This window comes from Balaenoptera musculus, chromosome 11 (genome assembly GCF_009873245.2).
Source record: "Balaenoptera musculus isolate JJ_BM4_2016_0621 chromosome 11, mBalMus1.pri.v3, whole genome shotgun sequence".
Lineage (NCBI taxonomy): Eukaryota > Metazoa > Chordata > Mammalia > Artiodactyla > Balaenopteridae > Balaenoptera > Balaenoptera musculus.
In genome coordinates this window covers 2,585,546-2,604,850 of record NC_045795.1, presented here as the reverse complement: position 1 = coordinate 2,604,850, position 19,305 = coordinate 2,585,546, and the positions used below count along the sequence as shown (strand labels likewise).

The 19,305-nt window shown below is 48.5% G+C and overlaps 1 long non-coding RNA gene across 1 annotated transcript; it reads left to right on the top strand.

The window, feature by feature from the left end:
• Positions 1 to 334: 334 nt before the first annotated feature.
• On the top strand, positions 335 to 1,266 carry LOC118904422. Its single transcript, XR_005021983.1, has 3 exons — positions 335 to 570; positions 944 to 1,008; positions 1,170 to 1,266. It is a non-coding gene; the product is annotated as an uncharacterized LOC118904422 (long non-coding RNA).
• Positions 1,267 to 19,305: the final 18,039 nt, after the last annotated feature.

Sequence of the window (19,305 nt, the reverse complement as noted above, 5' to 3'; positions counted from 1 at the left end):
GAACCTCCAGATTCTTCAGGTTGAACCCAGTTTTCACCAGTTTTGAGAAAATTTGCAGTGACTATCCTTCCCCACGTCGTGTGACAGGGCCGAGCATTGTGTGTCCTACTTGGTGTAGAAATCTCCATAAAAGGGGAAGCAATTCCCAGCCCGAAAACATTTAAAACAGTGCGCCTGTGGGCAGTCTTCTGAAATGTCACCAGCTAATGATAATAATCTGTCACGTTTCTGCCCTGCCTTACAGTCAATGTGCCCTTACACCCCGCGTAATCCCGTGGCACCCTGTGAGGGGTCCCGCAGATGGATTACCAGCCCACCGCGGACAGGAGGAAATGAAGAGTCAGGAGGTCAGGTGGTTTGTATAAGGTCACCGAACAGGTGAGTCTCAGATTCGGGACTAAGATCCACCCCGCCCTAGTCCCCGTCCCCTCTGGCTTCACATCCTTTGCTGTTTCCAGGAGCCAGGCACCTTCCTGGGTGTCAGGAACACAGCCGTGAACAAGATCAACAAAATCTCGGCTTTTGTGGACATCCTAGTGGGGGAATGTGGATGAACAAATGAGTCACAACGTAGGTGTTTTATTAAATGGTGATGGGGGCTTTGGAGAAAAAGAAAGCAAGGCAGTGGGGCACCCGGGGCAGGGGGAGGGGGTCTGGTGCAGTTTTAAGGGGGCTCAGGCGATCTTTGAACAGAAGCCTGAAAGTGGGAGGGAGTGGGTCCCGTGGAACCTGCAGGAAACACTCCCAGGCCGGGGGAACGGTGGTCACCGGGGCAGGGCCGGGGGCAGCGCAGGCGGGCTGGTGAGGTCAGAGGGGGCATGGAGGCGGCCTGCGGAGGGCGGGGGTAGGGGACCACCGTCCTGGCCTCGGCTCAGCCCTGACCGAGATGGAGCCGTTACGGGGTTTCAAGCTGACGTGTGACACATTGCTTCCATTCTAACAGGGTCACTCTGGAAGTTTCCCTTACAACATAAATTTCCGACGAAATCCAAGAAAGCAGTGGACCAGGTAAAGGTTGCTAGGCTTACTTTCATCGTAATCTTCCTAAATGGGACAAGGATGGGTGCCTGCTGTGGGGGTCCCTGGCAAGGGGCTCTCCTCACCCACCTGGTCTCATTCTACCCTTACAATCAGCCACACGATGTAATGGTTATTACCCCATTTTACAGATGAAGAGACTGAGGCTCAGAGAGGCTGAGTGACCCGAGTTTGCAGGTGACCAGCGACATCCCTTGAGCTCAGACTAGACTCAGTTGCCTCTCTTGTGAACATGTGCTCATTAGTGGCTGAAATGATCTTTGCAGTGGAAGAAAAGGTGATCCTTGCCCAAGTGCCTCATAAGAAATACACTTACGATAAAAACTGGTGAATAGTTTAAGTGTTTTATTAACACAATGGCAGTGTCCCTTCGTGACATTTGTATGTGCCATTCAACCTGCAAATCTTATTTTCAACTGTGAATCTAGTAATATGTAATAATTTTTAACAGAGGGCCTCTGATTAATCTTTGGTCCTATTAAGAAAACCAAAAAACATTTAAACAGCATTTGTAAATGTAATAATTTGATTTTCTTAATTGTCTGATTAACAAGCAAATCGTGCCAAGCACTTAAGTAATTATTCCTGGAAAAATAACAAACAAAATCTGAACACATGATGAATTTTACATTTTCTTAAAATGTGAACATAAAATGAGAATCTAAGACAACTATTTAACTGCATGCTTTAAATTAGAATTTCAGGTTTGACCTGGCACGCCAGCACAAAATTCTCTGAAACATAACAAATGGGAAAAAAAATATTCACAGACTTTTTCTTAACCCCAATATTTCAAAGATAGGTTTGATTTATCTTCATCATTTTTACACTTAATTCTGTATCTTTTCAAGACTAAATGTCACGTGCTCACTAAGGAAATGATGATATCATTCCAAATAAATTTGGGGTTGAATTCCCAAGTGAATTCTGGAGACCCCTTACCACTGGCTGAAGTCACATGATGTGCAGGGGAATTAGTTAGGAAGTGTGGGCCAGAGGTAGGACGTCCAGGGAGAGTCTTCTTGATGGCCAAGTTGTACCTGGTTCCATACTTGCTGTGCCTGGTTCTGTACTCGCTGTGCTGGTTCCGTACTTGCTGTGTCTGGTTCTGTACTTGCTGTGCTGGTTCTGTACTTGTTGTGCTGGTTCTGTACTTACTGTGTCTGGTTCTGTACTTGCTGTGTCTGGTTCTGTACTTGCCATGCCCATGTCTTGCGAACAGCTTGGTTTACCCCCTTGTCCCCTACATTCAGTTGTGTGTCATCTCCTTCCTGCCATTTCTCTAGCCCATGTGAATGGACTTCACAATGTTACTTCTGGCTGAATTCTAGCTTCTTTTCATCTTCTGCACATTTGCTGCAGCCATAACGTACAGGCATTTAGATGATGCTGGACGGGGCGCTCTCTCTCCCCAAGGCTTGGTCTGACTCTGACCACAGTTTGCAGTCAGGCCAATGGGGAGACCAGGGCGTGTGTGGCAGACAGTGACAATGAGGAAGGAGAAAGCAAATCTGAGCGACCCTGAGTGACCTTGAGGGAGACAGAGGAGCGGGATGTGGGGAAGGTCTGTGAGGTATGTACTGGCCAGGCTGGGGCTGCAGAGAGCCGGGTCCAGGGCCGCAGGGTCCTGAGATGCCGGAGGGACACAGGAGGCAGCGGGCTGGCTGTGTGGGCGTCTCTGAGCCAAGGTCCTGGGACCTCCGGGGGGAGGGAGGAGTGAGGGCGAAGCCAGGGAACCGGGAAGAAAACTGTGGCCAGAGGCAACGGTGGGAGAGTGAGAGGTCAGGCACTGAGCACACGAGGGGGCTCGAGCACACAGGGGCCGCAAGGGAGCTGCCCGACGAGGATGGGGCTCAGCGCCCTCAGTGAGGCAGGCTGGGCCGGACGGTGCTGCAGAAGAGGCCATGTGTGTGTGTGTGTGTGCGTGCGTGTGTCTGTGCGTGTGTGTGTGTCTGTGCGTGTACGTGTGTGTGTGTGTCTGTGCGTGTACGTGTGTGTCTGTGCGTGTACATGTGTGTGAGTGTGCATGTGTGTTTGTGCGTGTGTCTGTGCGTGTACATGTGTGTGAGTGTGTGTCTGTATGTGAGTGTGTGTGCCTATGTGTGTGTGTGCCTATGTGTGTGCCTATGTGTATGAGTGTGCATATCTGTGTGTGTGTGCGTGTACATATGTGTGTGAGTGTGTCTGTGTGTGTACATGTGTGTGTGCCTGCGTGTACGTATGTGTGTGAGTGTGTGTATGTGTGTGTGCGCCTATGTGTGTATGTGTCTGTGCATATGTGTGTGCCTATGTGTGTGAGTGTGCATATCTGTGTGTTTGTGTGTGCATGTGTGTCTGTGTTATGCGTGTGTGTGCGTGTACGTGTGTGTGTCTGTGCGTGTACATGTGTGTGCGCCTATGTGTGTGAGTGTGCATATCTGTGTGTGTTGTGTGTGTGTGTGCATGTGTGTCTGTGTGTGAGCGTGCATATCTGTGTGTTGTGTGTGTGCGCATGTGTGTCTGTGTGTGAGCGTGCATATCTGTGTGTGTGTGTGCGTGTACATGTGTGTGAGTGTGTCTGTGTGTACATGTGTGTGTGCCTGCGTGTACGTATGTGTGTGTGTGTGTCTGTGTGTGTGCGCCTATGTATGTGTCTGTGCATATGTGTGTGTGCCTATGTGTGTGAGTGTGCATATCTGTGTGTTTGTGTGTGCATGTGTGTCTGTGTTATGCGTGTGTGTGCGTGTACGTGTGTGTGTCTGTGCGTGTACATGTGTGTGCGCCTATGTGTGTGAGTGTGCATATCTGTGTGTGTTGTGTGCGTGTGTGTCTGTGTGTGAGTGTGCGTGCATGTGTGTGTGTGAGTGTGCCTATCTGTGTGTGTGCGCGCACGTGTGTCTGTGTGTGAGCGTGCATGTACTCGCAGTCCTGGGTCGGGCACAGCTTGCTGAAGCTGCCGTGGCTCGTCCTCCTGCTTGCCTTTGGGACACAGAGGAAATGGTCTGACCAGGATGTGTGTCCATCTGAATGGCCGCGTCCTCACAAAGATCTGGCCAACGCAGTGACATCATGACACTGGAATTCCTTTCACTCTGGAAGACGTGGAAACAGCTGCACACGATTCTGTAGGGTCTGGTAGCTGTAATTCTCCATGTTTATGGAATTTTCTTTTACCTTAATTTAAAGTACATTAAAAATACTGACGTGGCAATATAAATAACCTCTATTCTTTTTTTTTAAAGCAAGAAGTCTCTTGAATTTGTATTTGTTTTTCTATTTAAAACCAAATTCCCAAGGAAAGCCCAAGCACACACAAGTTCCTCAGTGCTCCACGCACCTCTGTGGTCCCCAGCAGGGACGGCAGCTTCCCCGGGGTCCCCCAGGGCACAGGCAGCCCCCTGGACCCCTCCCCTCAGCTCTGCACACAGTGGGGAACAGAGCTGGTGCCGCAGCCCTGCAGTGTGTCCAGATGGGAAGCCCATATTCGGCTGTGTTGCCATGTCTTACACCCCCCGCCGGGCTCACCACATGCACGATGGGCTTCTGGACGCAGGAATAATTCAAAAGCAGAAGCCTTTGGCACAATCGCTCTTACTCTGTTTGCAGAAGAGAGTTGCCATCCGCACAGAAAATTATAGTTTCTATGCATGTGGGTTTGGAATTTGAACAAGAAGTGGCTTTGTCCTGGAAACGCTTTATCATAGCTGAAAATTACGACTTCTTTCTTTGCCACATCACCAGCTGCACAGAAGGCTCAGCGAGAGGAAAGCTCTGTGTTCACTGCTTGCAAAATGCAAAAGCCACATCAGGGACATGGCCGTCATCTGAACCAGCATCTTGTCTGGAAATAATTATGCCTCACGAAGAAAGCTAAGGAAATCTGCAGTGCACAAAATACAACATCCAGACCCCAATGAAGGCGACAACATTCCCTTATGCTTTGGACCAGCTGGGCCTAAGACCCTCGGGGTGTAAAAAGCAGGTTTTGCCCACAGCCCACAGCTTCAATTCGAAACAGAATCCGATAAAATAAAAATTAAAAAAAAAAAAAGAAACCGAATCAAAGTCACGTTCATTACCCTGTTAAATAATGATGTATACATGAGGAGGGAAGCTTCCAATAAACTGAAAAATCATCTTTTATTGCTCAGTTTGAGACCGGGATTCTCGTAGCACTAAAACCATTCCAGATTCTTCTAGCATGTTCCTTCTGTCTACACAAGGGGCATGTGATTAAAAAATATGTAGACTTTGCAGACCCCATTCATCAGTTGGGAAACTGAGACACAAAAGAGGCATGAGGTTCCTCATTCGGTCTGGACTCAGTTCCTTTCCCAAATCGAAGAAACTGACCCATCCTGCTGACCACGTGGGGAGTTTTGTGGCTAATGCACGCTGCGTCCGGGGCTGTGGGAAATGTGGGATGGGGCAGCGTGTCCTGCTTCCATGCCCTGACACGTCTCTTCCTCTGTATTCTGCCCACAAAGGGACAACGGGGTTCACAGCCCCAGCCCAGGGGGTGAGCTACCCGAGTCCTGTAGAGAACAAGCTAGACGCGCATCCAGTGTTGAGTCGCACAACAAACTAGGCTCTGATAAGATTGCGCCCTTGGGAGCGAGATGGGAAAGCGTGTAGGTGTACCCGGCTCCTGCCCTTGTCTCAGCTGCGTTTGAGAACACAGATGCACGGGGAGAGGGGGTGGGGAAGCCAGGGGCTGGGGGAAGGGGGCTGGGGAGTTACTGTTTGATCTGCACAGTTTCCGTTTTGAAGGATGGAAAGAGTTCTGGGGATGGAGGGTGGTGATGAGAGTCCAACAACATGGAGGTACCTAACGCCACTGAACTCACGGCACACTTATAAATGGTTTAAAAGGATACCTTTTATGCTCTGTGTGTTTTACCACAATTAAAAAATGCATTTAAAAAAAAGCTGGGGGGGGGACTTCCCTGGCAGTCCAGTGGTTAAGACTCCACGCTTCCACTGCAGTGGGCACGGGTTCAATCCTTGGTCAGAGAACTAAGACACTGCATGCCGCATGGCCCGGCCAAAAAAATAAATAAATAAAAATTAAAAAGAAATAAAAACATAAAACCGCTAGATGACATTAAAAAAAAAAATGCTAGGGGGTAAGTCTAACTCAAGGAATCAGGATTTCTTCTCCTGCCCCATGCACAGTTCTGTATCATCTCCTGTTGCCTGGCAGCCAGACTTGTGAATACAATGGAATTTCACTCCTGTCTTTAAGTTGCTTATACGGTAAAGATAAAGGGATTTTATGGATGTAATTCAGGTCCCTAATCAGTTGACTTTGAGGTCATTAAAAGGAAGATCTTCCTGGGTGGGCCTGACCTAACCAGGGGAGCCCTTTAACAGAGGACTTCCTGAGAAGAGAGATTTGAAGCAGCGGCTCTCTTGTCTGCTGAGCGGCAGGGAAGGGGGGTCCTGTAGGAGCTCTAGAGCCACACCGATACAGTCACAGGGACCTGAGTGCCACCAACTTGGCACTCAAGTTGAGCACTTGGAAGGGGACCCTCAATTCCAGCCAGAGGAGACCCTGCAGGGGCCCCGCTACCTTGCGTGTGGACTCCTGACCACAGGACCTGTGGGTTACCGTGTTTGTGCTGTGAGTGGCGGAGTCTGCGGTGCTCTGGCGGCAGCAGCAGGAGACGAATGTGACCTGTGGTCGCCTCACCGGGCCTCTGCTGCGGTACACTCGCCAAGTACGGCCTCTCCCTGGAATCCCACGGCCAAAGGTGCCCACCCAGCAAGAGGGAAGCATTGCGTGGGAGACAGGTGCAGACGACCTTGCTTTATTTTGATTAAGTAAATGTGGAGCTGAAAGAATCCAGAGGAAGAGCCCAGCCGAGCTCGCGTCCTACAAACACATCGGCCTCTCAGATGAGACAAAGGCGTGGGTCTTAATAAACACACTTCCGTACTTTACATCCACTCTCCCAAGTGTGGATCTGACCTTGGGGACCGCTCTCTTCTCATGTGACCGTCCCGGGATGAGGAGAGAGCCGAGTTGTGCATGCTTGGAGCTCGGAAGCATTGAAAGGGAAGGTGGAAACAGCAGCAAGAGGACGTGGACGACGTCTGTGGCCACAGGCGAGTCACCTGGTTCCTTATCTCTGCGTCTACAAAATGGAATAATCAGAGCGGAGCATCAGCAGGTCTCGTCCGGGCTGTGGGGAACGCGATGCATCGGGGAGCCGTGGTCCTCGCGGCCGCACTTCTATCCTGCGGACTTCGCGCCAGATCCAAGGTGTTCCTGACGAAGCAAGCACGTACTGGGCCAGGAGCCGGCAGGAGGTTGCTGGACCTGCAACCCCTGTGAAGTCAAGGCCATTGAGTCACCAGCGGCCTCTCGTGTGGGACAGAAGCTGAGTGCGTGAATGAGCAAACGAGCGTACATTTAACCAGGCATCCTGGTCTCTGGAGCTGGAAGGCAGCCGTGAAATCAAGGTGCGCGGTAGCTGGTCCGGGACCCCCGGGCCCGCACGCGGCGCCCCGGCCCCGCCCAGTCTGCTTCCACTCCGGTCCTCCCACGGTCCGCCCCCCCCATGGGAGCCCGAGCGCTGTCTTGGACATCAAATCAGACCATGTCGCCGCCCCCCTACTTAAGATCCTCCAAGGCCTTCCCACCTCCCCCGCGTAACCCACGCACCCCTTACCTGTCTGTGTCGCCGGCAGCCGCCCACCTCTCCGCTTGGGTTCCCGAGCATTCTGAGCCGGTTCCTGCAACGTTGCTCTTGCCTCTGCTGGAACCCTTTCCCACCCTCTCTCGTCATCCAGGCTTATCCTCAGAGAGCCCTTCCCCGGGCAAACTAAGTGCCCGCGCCCCACCCCCCCACGCCGAGGATTCTCCATCACATACAGCCGAGCAGCGTTTACCAACCAGGGGAGAAGGAAAGCTGGAAAGAACCTCGAGGGGTTGGACTGAAACTAGAAATATCGGTATGAACTCATGCAGTGTGTGTGTGTGTGTGCGTGCGTGTGCGTGTGTGTGTGTGCACGCACACAGAATTAGACATGGAAATTTTTACAGACGTCTCTGTGTGTGAACGTGGGTATATATATATATATGTATATTTCTGCATATGTGTGCATATATCTGTTTTCACACACATGTGTATGTACACACGTACATATACCTACACATATTTCCAACCTCTGTCAGCTGAAAGGGCCTAGAAGCAATGACACCCCAGTAGGAACAGGCAAACCAGTACTCAGATCTTGGTTGGAGCCAGGGCTGCTTCCAGGGCTGGGGCAGGAAAAGTACAAGATAATCCTGAAACATCTTTTTGTGCCAAAATGTAAGGAAGCACGCAAGAACGATGGGAACATGTCAAAAGGACACAAGAACCAGCTTGAAGGGGCTCCTACTGGCTGATTTTTAGAATAGTTTAAGCATCAAAAGAAATAATCGGATTACAACCCACTGTATGAGATAGGAATCTGTGAGTCCATACTGATAAAAATAAGTAAATAAATAAACACATGAAGAGAAGGGAAAGCTGTTCTTACAGCAGAATGCCAACCAATAGATGTAGAAGGAACAATGGAAATAAGTACTACTAGGCAACAATAAGAGTAGTGGTCGACACATGTGTATGTCACTGGTGGGTGGAGGTGTGATGAGAAACAGGATATTGGCAAAATATTGGACCATCTCCCCACAAAATGATTAACCAGATGCAAGGAGGGAAGGGGCAGACACAGCCTGACTCGTGATCAAGGTCACAGCACCGCAGCTGGGACAGGCGGGCACCGTGAACACAGCATCGTTGCAGGGGTGTTCCTGCTGGTGGAGGGGCCTGTGCCCTTGACGACTGTCAAGGATCCTAGAGGCAGGAAGGCTGGGGACTGGTCCGGATGGAAAGAGCCTAGTGGGGCCGAAGACCCACCGCAGTGTGTGCTCAGTGCAGGAGCCTCCGTGGGGAAGGGAAAGAGAGCCTGCTGAGCCAGCCGGTGAGACGTGAGCAAGGCCTGCAGGTGGGATGGCTGTGCTGTGTGGACTTCTGCCTTGGAGAGTCATGTGTGGTGGTGGAGGGGAGGGTCCTTGTTGCTAGGAGGTGCCAGGGAGAATATTTAAGGGTGATGGAACATGAGGTCAGGAAGACTATCAATCTACATGTCATCTATCTATCTATCTATCCATCTATCAATCACCTATCCATCTATCATCTATCCATCCATCATCTATCTATCCGTCTCCCTATCTATCATCTATTTATCTGTCTATCATCTATCCATCCATCTATCCATCTATCATCTCCCTATCATCTATTTATCTATCTATCCGTCTATCCATCTATCGTTTATCCATCTATCAGAGAGAGAAGGTGATGAAACAATGCAGAAACATTAATAATTATTAACAATTAATTACATAATTGATAACCATATTAAAAATTTGGAAATCTAGGTGAAGGTAATTCTTCGTACTATTCTTACTTTTCTGTGCATTGGAAACTACTTCAAAATAATACTAAAAATGGATATGGTAATGCCTTCTCTATCCACCTTCCAGGGTTTTTGAAAAGACCAGACGAAGTCATGTTAAATCTCTATTAAAAGGTGTTTTAATGCAAAAATATGTAATTATCTTGATAATATATCTGCCTATTTGTTTATTACCCATTTTCCTGAACAAGAATGGCCGCTCCACATGAGATCAGGGCCCTTGTCCTCTTATTTCCTGTTGTTTCCCCTCCATGCCTAAAACACAATAAATATCTGTAGAATACATAAGCGAATCACAGAAATTAGCTCCAATTTTCACTTGTCATCATGACAGTACCATGGTGTAAATGTTAATAAAGAGAAAATGTGGGGCTTCCCTGGTGGTGCAGTGGTTGAGAATCTGCCTGCCAATGCAGGGGACACGGGTTCGAGCCGTGGTCTGGGAAGATCCCACATGCCGCGGAGCAACTGGGCCCGTGAGCCACAATTACTGAGCCTGCGCGTCTGGAGCCTGTGCTCCACACGCAACAAGAGAGGCCGCGACAGTGAGAGGCCTGCGCACCGCGATGAAGAGTGGCCCCCACTTGCCGCAACTAGAGAAAGCCCTCGCACAGAAACGAAGACCCAACACAGCCATAAATAAATAAATAAATCCAAAAAAAAAGTTTAAATAAAGAGAAAATGTAATCGATTTTCTCTTAGAAACCTTTATAATCTAATAGTCTATTGATTTCCTACTCAAATAATTACTGATACGTGACTACGTAGATACTGGTATGTAATTAAGTATATTCATTTGCGTGACAGAATTTGATCTCCCTTAACACAGGGGTTGAAGATAACTGCCAGTTAAACAGAGCAGATAAAACCTGAGGAATAAGTATGCATTTTCTACTACAGACACATACTCCAAGGGACACTGACAAGACCCGAGGAGGCCAGGGTATCGCCCTGCTCAGAACTAGGACTTGGGTTTTGTACCGTCCCATGAGCCACCACTGTGAGTCTCAGAGTAAAGAAGTGATCTATGGAGACCCTTTTCTAGCAGACAGATCCTCTCATTGTATAACAGTGTGGGTGAATTTTCAAGGTTGGTGCAAAGTCACAGCTGGACCAGTGAGGGAGGGAAGAAGAACAAAGAAACATTGGTTCCTCTCAGAGCCAAATCAATGTGAATGATTTTCCAGTTTGTCACTCCAACTGCTAGAACGTTCCAGGGAGTTGGAATTTGCCCCATTGCTCAACTGGGAGAATCTGGTCCTTTTAAAAGGACAACTTCAGCCCCTAAAGTCCTAAGATGTAGTCTGAAGACATAAGAGTGTCTGATACAAGAGCACTGTGTAGCTCTTTCACTCTCTCTTATTCAAAATACACACTACAGAAAAAATTCTTTCCTTTTTTCTCTATTCCTCTTCAGGGTACCTTCCTAAACCTCCACAACCCACAAGTCAAAGTCACTCCTGAGATTCCCTATTTTCTTTTTCTCTAACTAGGGAAATGCCTTATTCCACCACTTTCCATTCCTGCCTTTCACTTTAAAACTGTTGCTTTAATCTAGGAATATGGATTTAAAATAATCTTAGAAACTGAGAAAGAATTTAGCTGTATAAGGATATAAAACCTGGAGAACACCCTCAGTATTTCAAGATTAAATAGAATCATGGATTCAGGTAGAGAATCTCCTGCACCATGAAAATTCTAACATGTGGATGAGTAATGTGACTAAAATATCTTTATTTATGTATCTGGCTCCATTTTGTTTCTATGTGTATTTGGCCTTTTCCTTCTCACCTACGTCTAATTTGTGTCATTTTATTGAATTTCGCATATCTCTTTAGTTCACTTTAACTTCTATTTGTATATGTAATACCCACGTTTCCAACCAACTTGTGAGCAATCTTTAGTTACATTTTATTTACTGCAGAATCATCAACAGAGGCACTGTAATATCAAAATCACTTTCATAAGCCATCTGTTGACAATATTCTAGATCTTCCTGGAAGTCATATCTTGTTAAAAGTGTGATTCATACAAACCAGGTGTCCAACGATATGGAAATAGCTTAGTAAATGACGGTACTTCAAGATCATGGAATATTACGCTGCCATTAAAATTATAAAATTATAATTATATGGTCTATTTTGAAACATAGAACCATATAATAGCTTATGGAAAAAATAATACATAAAGTATATATACACTTTGATTATAACTATGTTAAATATTTATATATCAGAGAAAGAGTTAAAGATAATATGCAAAAATGGTGCCTGGCTCATTCTAGGCCCTAAGCGGTTTTCTTATTCCTCTTTCTTTCCTTTTTGTTCTGTTCCCTCAAATAAATACTCCATGATCTGTTGGCTGGTGGATCTCTAGAACCAAACCAAGGAATAAGAATCTACAGTTCTTTGCTCCCTAGTTTTCAGTTTTCTCTCCCTTAATAAATTTCTAGGAAAATCACTGATAGGACATTGATATTTCTAGAACTGGATTTAGGTACTCTAAAATCAGCAGACAATTTTGCTAATGGAATAATATACATGTTCATTGACTGTAGTAAAAAATGGAATGATATGTATTTGTTGACAGTAGAAAAAAGTGGAATAATATTGATACATTTCTGTTGAATGTATTAAAAACTAAAGCTGAATAACCCTTTCAAGCCCATTGTAGCTAAAAGAGGGAAACATAGGGGGTTTAATTCGTTGTCAAATGATAATAGTATGTAAAACACACAACAACAAAAACAAAACCCCCAAGCTACCTTGCCAAAATCTCAGGGCAAACAGATCTTCAAACCAGAGCAACGGGACTGGCAAGGGCAGGGACCTCAGGTTCGCTGTCCAGAGACTCACACATTTGATTTCCTACCTGCGAGAGCAGTGCATTCACCTGTTTAGGAACGACACATAGATTTGGTCTGTTTAACGGTGAGTGATAGTCACGTCCTCCATAAGCCGTGGAAGTAGGTTAGACCCAGGTACAATCAGTCTGAATTAGCATGATTCATGGGGTGTCATTACTCCTGAGCTCACTCGGTGACCCGAGGCTGAACCAGGGACTGAGACCCGCACGTGCATTATTAATTCTTCCACAGACCTGGCCAGGCAAAGCGGGGCATGTTCCCAACAATTATAACTCACTGCTCAGAGACGGGAGATGAGTTCACCGAAACTGGGGCGTGAGAGCTGAGACTCACAGACACGGCCAGCATCCTGGTCATCACACCCTCAGGGGCTGGTGTTGTGACACATTCTCTACCCAGGACTCGAAATATTATGAAGAATTTAATTTCACACGATAACTTTATGTAATAGGTAAACAATCGTGCTGATCTTCATTTTTCACTCTTTGACCTGAGCCCTAGGGAAATGTGCTCCGGGAAAGAAAAAGGAAGTGCATACCTACTCTTCATGTAGTCAGTATTCAAACCTCAAGAATAATTGCAAAGCAAAGAAATCAACTAAGCAAGTCAGCCCCAAACTTGGTGGCTTTGAAAACATAATCATTATTTATTAACTCCCCCGGTTTCCATGGATTAGGAATTTCGGAGTGGTCCATCTGGGCAGTTCCGGCTCCCGTGAAGTTTGCCATCAGTTTTTGGCCAGGCCCACAGTCATCCGGTGGCTGGGCCCCTCTCCAGGCGGCTCCCCCCACTGGATGGCAAGATGGTGCCGGCTGTTGGCCGGGGGGACTCAGCTCCTCCCCACGTGCTCCTCTCTGCAGAGCTGCTCTCACAACACCTGGTGGCCCGTTCCCCCCAGAGCCAGCAGGTCAAGAGTCTAGGTCAATGGCCCTCAACTGGGGGCAGTTTGGCCCCTTCACCCCAGGGACATTCAGCAATGTCTGGAGACACTTCTGATTTTTACAACCGAGTAGGAGGTGCTACTGGCGTCTCATGGGTAGAGGCTAGGGATGCTACTAAACATCTTATAATGCACAGAACATCCCCCCACAATAAAGAATTATGTGGTCCAAAATGTTCATGGTGCCACCGTTGAGAAATCCGGGTTACAGGTGGAAGCGGCAATGTCTTTCACAGCCTGGCCTCGGAAGCCCTACACTGTCACTTCGCTGTATTCTCTTGGTCACACAGGGCCGGCCCTGATGCCGTGTGGGAGGGACCACACAGGGGTGCAGATGCTGGGAGACAAGGATTATTGCGGGTTCATCTTGGAGGTTCGTTAACACAACACCAAGTCTTGAGAGTGGTCGTCTTTCTGCGGCGGGACATTTTTCCCTCTCTCTGCTTGTCTATATTTTCTGAATTTATGGAATAAGAATGTACATTTATATAATAACATATACCTGTAACATTACATAATGCAAAATAAACATCAAAAACAATGCATTAAATCCCTGTAACACTACCTAGTGTTTTGTGAGATATTATCCGCTGAGAATCACTGGGTCATTGGCCCAACATAAATGATAAACTGACATCACAGGATGTTTTTAATAAGAAGGTCAGACAGCAGCCAGGAGGGGTGGTTGGGATTCCTATTGTCCCCTTTGGTGAGAAGATAGAGCCGTTATTCCTGAGCATCTAGAGGCCACTGCTTCCTGGAAGCCTAGTACCATCCGGGCTCTGACGAGAGCTTTCCTTGGTGTCCATTTTCTCTCTAAATCCTATTTTCCTGTTTCAAAATTTCAAGTAAAGCCAAACCACCAGGCAACACTGTTATAGAAACTTTAGCTGACACTGTCCGTCCATTTTCTCTTATCTGAACAAGTTATTATTCAGATTGCCTCTGACTCAAAGGGTAAATTCCCTTCCTCCTCTGCAAGGCTGATTGGTGGTCCAGCAGGGTGCGCTGAGTTTAATCCTTCTTCCCTCATCTGGGGCCCTGCTCCATCGGTCACTCCCGTTCTCGGGTCATCATCAACTTCTCCCTCACTATTGGCCAGTTCTTCTCAGCACATAAATGCACTTAAATCTTTCCATTCACTAAAATAGTAATAATAAAATGGGACACGTCTTCCTTCTCTCCCACATCCACCACTGGCTAGTGTCCAATTTCTTCTCTTCCCCAACTTCCTACAGAGGTGTCTATACTCCCCGCTTTCACTTCTTCACCCCCAGACCCTTCTTGTCCTCCCCAAGGTCAACACGCAGTCAAGGCAGAGATTTTTTGCTTGTATTTGCCCGTGTTTCTCAAAGACCGGCCCCACTCACTTGCAGTAGAGTCATCTGGAGGTCGACTGAGCTGAACCTCTTGGGTAGGGGTCGGGCAGGACTTTGCAGTTTTGAGGAGCTCTCAGGACTCACGGTCACCAAAGTCTAAGAACCACCATCTGGCCTCATAGGTGAGAGACCTTCTTCCCACAAACTGTTATGTTGATGCTGCTTTCAAAGGCAGAACTGGGTCTGACTTGCAGCAGAAGTTCTTGTGATGTGAAATCACATATAACGAGAAGGAAAAAGACAGACTACAAACACACATTTTTGTCCTGAAGAACATTTTTAAAGTTTGATCTCACTTCCTTTTTCTTTTTTCAATACCTACTTACAATAGAAATTGAAATTAGTCTTGGCGTTTCGGTGTGAAGGCGGAGGTGGAGGAGATTTGAATCTCTACCCAACAGCACATCTCAGAATGACCCATCTAATCCACCAGGGAGGGAATGACTGTGTAAACGTGGAAGTGGGTTTGGAAGATCAAAGTGTTTATCTTGAACTCTGTCACCTCATACCCTACAGCGTCAGATTTTATCCGTGACTTTAGGTGGGTGATATGGTTAGCAATGTGCTGTCTTGAAAACCCTGACTTCTTTAAAAAGACAAAACTAAACTAACCATTGTCAAACCAAACCAATGCCCTAATCTACTGGTTAAATATTTGCATTTCTGAAACCTGAAGGTCGCGGACCAGCGGCTGGCGGAGCCCTGGGACGCAGTTGTGGTGCCGACTTGGAGGAGATGGCAAAGGCCCGCCAGCACCAGGAGGAAAGCGCAGACTCCTGGGGTCCCTGTTCCCCAGGGAGGAATTCCTGGTAAGCCCGCCAGGACAGCCCCTCCGAGTCCCCCTGCTTCCGAGCAGACAGGGTCCTGCGTGCACAAGGCGGAGGCTCGGGGCCGCTGCCACTGCCTGCGAACAGCCTGTCTCAGCTCATCCCCTTCTCGCTCAGGCCCCAGCACTGACCCCACAGCCCGGTCCTCTGGTGACAGGAGACAGGAGAAGTCTCCATCTGGCAGCCCCGTCAGATCAGAACATCCTTTCTGGGGAGGACACTGCTTTGCACTGGCTTTCCACGGCAGTCCCGGCCCTAGGTTCCTGGGCATCCATAGAACACGGAAGGCGATGACCCACGTCCCCCTGGCTCACCAGGTGACAACCCCCAAGCAGCTCGCTGACTGCCTTGGTGAACACACTCGTTCAAAGCCACACAGAGGTCCAGTGTGAGTGGCACGCTGGCCTGACAGGAGCCGGATGTGGCTCAGAGGACCTTCGCGTCCTTATTTCCTCTTGCTCGCAGGCAGCCTTGTGGTGGAGAGGCCGGGCTAAAGCCGGCATCTAGGCATTTAGAGGCATTAAAGGTGGCTGGAGTGATGAAGAGAAGGAGGGATGTTATAAATGAGAAACTGGCAGCTCATTATGTCACCAACAGGGGGAAATGAAGGATGCAGTTTCTGAGCAGGGAAGGGCTCTGTCCTCGGCAGGTAGACTGGGACCAGGTCTTGGCCGGGGTTCTAATGGGCTCTTGGAAAAAGCAAAGGAGGTGTGGTTGGGGCTGGGAGGGGTGGGTTTTAATCCTCTTAAAAAAACCAGAACAATATTGTCGGTGCACTGGGTGAGATGGGCTGGGTAGAGGGGGCAGTTTTACAATTTTCAAAAAGTTTTCTCCCTCCTCCTGCTTCCCACCCCCAAACTGAAATGAAATCATTTGAGTCCAGAAGGATTCACAGTTAGGAGGGAGGCAGGTTCCAGAACCTCCGTTTGCAAGTTTGGAAGGCAGTGCCTCGGTTCGGTGCTGTGACAGACCGTGTCCTATTGGTCCGAGGGAGAAACTTAACCCCACAATTACTTGATTTGAAAAGAGGCTTTGCTATCTTCTAAAACATTCTGTGTTTAGGTTAGTAGACTTTCAACTTTTTAAAAACAGGAAAAGATTCTAGGCGTCTTTCCCAGGATATACAAATGCACATGTAAATTACCACAAAGAACACACAGGAGATGCTGCCACCGTAGAGAGAAAGCCTAGTTTGAAAGCAATTGTGGAAAAGTAGAAGTGAGGCCGGTCTTTACTTTGGCCTGTCATTACTGAGGACAATAATTTAAAAAATCTAGAACACTGAAAACTGCATCTTCTAAATCTGTATATTTTGAAGACATATATGGAGTATACATATATTTTTTAAAAGCATGAAAAGGGATAAATGGAGATGAAAATATTTTGTGGGGTGTTTTTGAAGACAACGTGGGGAAAATGCTTCAATACAATGGTAAATTTTAGAAGCATATTACAAAATTGCACATAAATAAATGCTCCTCTTTGCCCTGTGTGGGATAGCTGGTCCCTGACCATCTTGAAGCTCTCCACACTCCATACACCCACAAATGAGGACCTGCACAGATGTCAGACACGGCCCACTAGGAGGAGCGAGGCGGAGCCACAACAATTTAGCCCAGGGAGGAAGAAAGAGCGTAGAAGCCACGTGCTTCTCTGGGATAACGGAGAACATCTGCCTCAGACTCACAAGGCTGGGAGGAGAGCTCTGAGAACAAAGACCTTGCCATCCTCCCTGGAGCACACTTGCTGCTTCTGGCCGGAATCCCTTTCCAGGGCTGGGGTGGGACCCCGTTTCCGCCTCCCCATCTCTGGATGGAAATCTCTGTAGTGGTCCACGTGCCAGCTCTGGGTGTCTGGTGGTGAGGCCGTCCAGACTCCGGGAAGCTGGACTTCTTGAGAAAGTCAGAGGGTTCAAGGCAGACGTATGACCAGAGGTGGGGGGCCAGGTATGGGGATAAGAGGGTCCTGGGGCACCGCTCTGGGTCCTCGAAACAAGCCACTGCCTGAAGACCCTGCGTTGGGCACTTCTTGGAGGGGAGACCCGTCTAGAGGACGTAGCCTTTCCTCTGCTGTTCGTTCTTTCCATCTGGACGATTGAGTCTCCCTGCACTCCGTCTCTTCCTCTGCAAGCTTGTGTCTCTACTGGCTGGTCCAGGAGGCAACTCTGCTTTGCAGAGAGTGTTTTCAGGCCTCCCTCCTTTTTATAACATCTCAGAGAGGAGACGCAAAGAGTCTTGGCTACTGAGTGTCTTTCACACTGTGGCCTGAGACACACTAGTGCGACGAGAAATCCATTTCATGAGGTGGAGGCAGCATGAAAGACAAACAAACAAAGCAAAACAGAAGGAGACACAGAAGGAAACAGGAATGAACTGAATTGAGTTGGAGCCATCAGAGTACACGGCACAGAGTCAGGGTGAGTGTCATTTCCTGGAGTCTGTATGAACCTTTTGTTCACAGTAACGTCTACACCCGCACGTCTGGGTGCGTCGTGTTTGTGTTCTTGGTTAGGATGGGAGACTTGTGTCTGGGCCGTGGCCAAACGGGTTTGGAAGCCACCGGTCCAGGTAGGTGTTGCCTCCGTGGGGCTGCGCAGAGGAACCTGTATTTGGTCTTCGCCCCTGCTTCCAGGCACAGACGTCCCACCAGCCTGGAATTTCCCGAGTGATGAAGCGTGTCTGTTAGTCGCGACAAGCCCTTCCGCTAAACCTGAGCTTGTGTTAATGAGGTGACTCTCGGTGGCCCCTGGGCAGCTTTAGGACGGACGGAGACTGGTAGTCAGAGGAGCCAACCGGCTGATTAGGGGGTTGGCACCTTCAGCCCCAGCTCTGACCTTTGGGGAGGGGAGAGGGGCGCAGATTTCTAATCACCAGTGGCCAGTGATGTCAGCAGTCATGCCTATACAGCAAATGCCCCACAAAACCCCTGAACAGTGGGGTTCAGGGAGCTTCAGGTTGGTGAACACACTGAGGTCCTGAGGGGCATGTGCCCCCAGAAGGCGCGGAGGCTCTGCATCCCTCCCCACCTGTTGCCCTGTGCCTCTCTTCCATTGGGTCGTCCCTGATTTGTACCCTTTGTAATAAACCAATATATGTAAGTAACGCGCTTTTCCAAGTTCTTTGAGTCATTCCAGTGAATCATCAAACCCGAGGGGGGTGGGTCACAGGAAGCCCCAGGCCTGTAGTCGGCTGGGCAAAAGGGGGGGTGGCCTGGGCACCTCATTTGTGGTTGGAGCCTGAAGTGAGGACAGTCTTGGGGGGTCTGTGCTCACCCCGGGTGACAGTGTCAGAACTGAATTGAGTTGCAGGACACCCAGTGGGTGTTGGAGAGCTGGTCGTGGTGTGGAGAGCTGGTCGTGGTGTGAAGAACCCCACGCATTTGGGGTCAGGAAAAGGACCACACGGGGCCCAGAGGCGGAACGCGGTTCCACTGTGATCTGCCCCGTGTCCCCCGCAGCAGGCGGGCAGCACCAGGCCCCTGCCCCCAACGGTGAGCGACTTTACTCGTCCACCCCCTCAGGGACAAAGTCCAGGCGTTTTCCTGCTTGACCTGCCGGGGAGTCTGCCTCCTCTGGCTCAGGTAAGGCACATGTTGTCTATTGTTTATTTAGCAGTTGACGACACACTGCCATAATACTGGCTACTGCTTTCTCGGTGGACTTCTCAACTCCTGAATGATGGGAGATGTTAGCAAAATGAGGCAAAAGCTGTCCCGTCTGTCCTGATTTTCTCTACGACTGTCCCACAGAAAGCCACAGAGGTAACTTTACATTTTCTAATGACCACTATGAAAAAGCAAAAAGAAATG